This window comes from Falco punctatus (genome assembly GCF_963210335.1).
Source record: "Falco punctatus genome assembly, chromosome: 1".
In the NCBI taxonomy this organism is placed as follows: Eukaryota; Metazoa; Chordata; class Aves; order Falconiformes; family Falconidae; genus Falco; species Falco punctatus.
Genome location: NC_137580.1, coordinates 69,503,689 through 69,508,663, shown reverse-complemented (window position 1 = coordinate 69,508,663; position 4,975 = coordinate 69,503,689). Strand labels below are relative to the sequence as shown.

Below are 4,975 nucleotides of genomic sequence, written 5' to 3'. Positions count from 1 at the left end.
CTGTCATAGGAGGAAATAAGGTGAGTTTGACATGATTTGTTCTTGACAAATCCCTGTTGGCTGTTACTTATCTCAGTGCTATATTCTAGAGGCTCATAAATAATTTGCTTGATTATTTCTTCCAGCATTTTTCCATGCGCTAAGTAGACTGACTGGTCTACGGCTCCTTGGCCCCCTCGGTTTGCCTTTTTTCAAAGACAGGCACTCTGATTATCCTCTCCCAGGCTTCCAGGACCTCTCCTAGTAGCCACCAGTTCTCAAAAAAATACTGCCAACAGCTAAATGATTGTTTCTGTGAGCTCCCTCTGATCCAGTCTAGTGGAAAATATCCTGCTGTCTTCTTCTTCCACCCTAAACTCCATGTCCTGCTTGCTGAGATTAACGCTGTCAGCCTAGGCAACATTCATTGGTGATTACATGGGTAAAGCTGAAAGAAAAAAAAAAAAAAAGGTACAAAGTGCTTTTGTCTTCTTGGCATTACCTATTGCTGGCTTTTCCATCTCATTTAACAGTGAGCCACCCCTTCCTGGTCATCATGAGAAGTAACTAAAATACCTATGGTACATATTATTTTTCTTTATGTCATTTTCAGGTTTTATCTCATTTTATGCCTTTGACCTTCTCAGTTTGCCCCTGCAGCTCCACAGTGTTTTTCTACTCACTGACTCAGCCCTACTTCTCACAGGGTCTCACCTACAAATCTTTCATTTTACTGATGTCCATCACTGTTCTTTTTCTTTCTATGAATTATGAACCACATAATTTTACGCTTTGACTATCCTAACCCAACTTCTAGTTTCACATTTTAAACAAAGTACTTTCTGTTGATAGAGTCCACTTGTTTTCTGTACTTGCTGTCTCAAACACCTCTTTCCAGCATGCCCAAGGTCACCTAGGACGGGTTGCATCGTACTGTGTTCCCTTTCCAACAGAAGCAAGGGTCAACTGTTCAACTGTTAACTTTCACTGTTTTCCATTACTTGCCCAAATCTGAGCCAAAATTATACATCGGGTAGAGCTGTGGTTGATACAGACAAGATGATGTGCATATCTGCATCAGAGTCAGATGTTTCCTTTTCCTCTCTTAGAACCGCTCAATAAAATGTATCTATATATGGATGTCTATAAATGTATGGATGTATAGCAAATATAAATATGTGGGTACGAAACAAGCTGGTACTTTGAAACCAGAAGGGGTGGGATGCCCATGTGAACAGGGTACTCCTCCATTACCAACGCTGCTCATTTTCAGATATCCCAGCTGTGAGGTAGCGTGCCAAAAGAAATACCACCAAACCTCAGCTTTTTACCACGTGATGAGACAAAAGCCCAGTACAAGCTTGGTGTGTTACAACCCAGCTGTATAAACAGTAGGAAGCTGGCCGGTGTGGAGATGCTTTTAAGCGTAAGCCTGATGTGAATCCAGCCATGGTGCAGCTCTTCCAAAGCCAGGGTCTGAGGAGCAGGGACTTATGCAGCCTTCTCTGCTCCGCTGCCTGCTCTCCTCTTCCATGCAGAAACTTAGACTTAGCCCGTTGCATTCATGTTGCAACAGTGGTCTGCACCGAGGAGGAACATCTCTAGATTATCCCAAGACCTTGAAATTAAAAACTAGTTTGAGAGATTTTGATAGTATCTGGTGGGGACTCCCTCTTCAAGACACAGAAATCCTGAGCAGAGTCTACTTCCTAAAAACATAAGAGATCTTTGTTTGATTGGAAATTATGCAAACAGCATTCAGGTCTGCACTATAAAAATTATAAATAAAATAAATAAATAAAAAACTAAACCCAAATGCAACAAAACTCCCACAAAAAACATGCAGCCCTTCAGAGACTGTAATATACTTGTGGGGACCTGTGACTAGACCAGTTTTGTTAGATAATGTTTACTCTTCCTGACGATTAAAAGCATCTTTCAGGAACGTGGTGCTTAAGAGATCATATCTATATGCCAGAAAAGCTCAGGCCACTTGTATCTGAGATTAATTACAGCACTGGATAGGAAACAAATGTTGCCTTAGTACAAGCATTGATAGAATTTTGTCCATCTTAGCTAAAATCAGTCAACCAAGGACTGGCCTAAGGAAGCAGCCATCAAACTCCCACCACGTCAGTAAAAGACAAAGAAGAATGTATTAATTCCTGCCTCACTGGGACGAGACCTCCGAGAGAGTAAGGTTAGCTTGCACCCCCCTACTGACTGCTGTTTTCCCTTGGCCTTGCTCTCCAAGGGGCAATGCCACACCTGATCACTGTTGTGGTGTCACAGGCTGGGTACATCCTGGTGTGTCACCCATAACCCACCCATCGCGTAGCGTAGCCCGCAGCCCTCCAGGTTTTAACAGTTTGGGGGAAGGAGGGGAAAACAAGAAGCAGGGGAAAGGTGCATTGCAGCATGTGGATGACACCAAGCACAACAGCATAGAAAGACATGGATTCTGGAGAGACCTCTTTGTTGTTCACATGTTTGGGTGCACAGCAAGGCATCAGCCACCAGAGCCGTGACAGGACCTGACAGGGAGAGAGGACGGCTGGCAACCCATCCCAAACTGGCCCAGGCATCAGGAGCCACTCCAGTGCCAGAAATAGCCCTCAGCAACTGCAGGAAGCTGGTGTGGGCCCCAGATAGGGCCGCAGTCCTGCTGGCATGACAGCTGTCACTCCTGCGTAATGCCATGGCCACATACTCCAGGAATGTGCCTGCCATCGGCCAAACAGTTGCCCAATGAAGAGTGACCACACAACTTCATGCCTCGGTCCCCTGCTGTCAGCTGTCTATGAGCTGCTCTGACAGAAGGGACCTCAAAACCATGTATTCTGGTCCTGGGTCTGCTGCTGGGCAATCAGCTTCCCAGGGAGAAGTGACCTCACAAGCCGTGTGAAGGCTGCTGACAGAAATGACGTCAAACCCACACACTCCAGTTCTGGGTCTTCTGCTGACTTACCAGCTCCTCCTGCAGAAGCAGCCTCAGAAACACATGCCAAAGCCAGTGCCTGCTGCTAGCCCACCAGCAGCATGGGAAGCGGGACATCACAACCACCACCAGCAGCCAGGCTTCCCACCTGCTCCCCGGACCACCCTGCATGCCCCCAGCCTTCCCACCCAGCCTTGACCTCAGCAGTCTCCCTCCCTTGACAGACTTCAATCCCTGCAGAGCAGCTGATAAAGGGTCTGCATACAAGTTTTCTCACTACTGACAAGGACCCGTTCCCAGCTAGAGTACCAGGAGCTTCCTGACCATACCCACCACCAGCAGCTTTTCCTCTCCTGTGGCACCTCTCCAGGTGCACCTCTAGTTCAAGAGTGGCCCCAAGGAAATATTGCATGGGGCTTGTGCCATCAGGGAGCCAGAAATCTTTAGGCAGATGAAGCAGATGGCACTTTCAATGATTTGCACTGTTCTTGCTAAGGAGCCACAAAGAGTGCTCCAGGGGAGCACCAAGGTGGGAGGACAAAGCGTGAAGTTTGACAACCACAACATAGGAGTGAGTAGTCGTTTCCTCCAGACACAGAAGGAAACGGGGCACTTGTGTAGAAGAGATTGGCCAAGGGCCAGCAACAACCTCACCTCAGTATGCTGGCTCTGTCTGCCACTTAGATGGAGGTCTTAAAAATCCGAACAAACAAACAAAAAAATTCAAGATCTGAGGGGGATCAGGCCCCAGGTTCTTGGTAGCAGTTTTCTTTGAGTGGTGCATGGATGGACTGGTGATGGGCTGGAGGCCAGGTAAATGAAAAATTGTGGCCAGGCGTCTGAGGTAGTATATAAACCTAAAATATGGTTTTCCATCCAGTGTTCTTATTGATACAGATCAAGCCTGCAGCTGCTGTAAAGGCTCCCATTCCTAAACACTTTTGCATCAGGCACCCTTTCCACTAGTTTTCTAAGGTCAATGAGTATGGTTTTTTTCAGCTGTAATTTAATTTAAAGTATCCAGTAGCAAACAACAGAGGATAAACCCCAGCCTTTTACCTTGACAAAGATAATCAAGGGTTTATAAATATTTTATTTGACAAGTGAGGGCCTTGGTAACACATGCATTGTACCCAAGCATTGAGCTCCAGGTCAGACAAAGACCAGATTTTGCAGGTGGGATTTGGCTCCAGGCAGCTGCTTGACTGAATAACCTCTCCGGCAGTGCAGATGTAACGTGGGCCTAGGATTTCCAAATGCCAAAGGACTGGGCTGGACACAGCTTCTACCAAACTCTTCTGCAAAATATCATAACATGGCTCAAGCAAGCACAACTCATAATAAATGCCAGGTATTATGGTATGGGAGGTTGAATCTGATGAAGAGATTTTTGGACATTCTTTGCTAGTGTCGCCATTTAAAGAGATTATTCTTAATTAAAATGCATCATGAAAGATCCGATGGTGGCTGAGGGATTCAAATGAAGCAGGTTTGTTGCTCCCATCATAGCTCAGCCTTTTAAGAAGCACAGAGCACACTGGCTGCTTCATTCCAATTCGTAACACCACAGAGCAAACATCATGTTTGGAAGACACATGAAGACTGGATGGTGACCACATTCTAAGTCTTCCAGGGCAGGTCTAGCAGTTCAGATACAGTTCCAGTCATTGAAGCTGACCGTAAGAAGCATGAATAAATGTATTGACATTGTTCAGAAGTGGGTTTTGTTGAGGCAGGAGATGCAATGGGCCATCTACAGTGTTATTGTTAACAAGCTGATAGTCAACCTTCTTTTTGTCAGATTACCTAAACAGGTATCTCCTACCATGGCACAAACGTATCACGTACATGGAGCAGCACCATGAGCCACACTGATTTAACAAGAGCTCCGATTTTATGGCATTTTCCATTGGCTTTTTTCCAGAAGGTTGGTTTATTTTGCTGTCTGTGGAAGGCTTGACCAGCCATTCATTTTTGCCAGCTAGCGCACTGTGACAGGTGCACCGCGAGATTTTAACTTACTAAATCTGCAACAGAAATACCAGAGCCTCTTTGCAT

General features: G+C 45.7%; 1 protein-coding gene across 4 annotated transcripts in view; it reads right to left on the bottom strand.

Moving 5' to 3' along the window:
- The window catches only part of CXXC4 (CXXC finger protein 4), a 123,526-nt gene that overhangs the window by 76,312 nt on the left and 42,239 nt on the right, over positions 1–4,975 (bottom strand). The window lies entirely within an intron of this gene.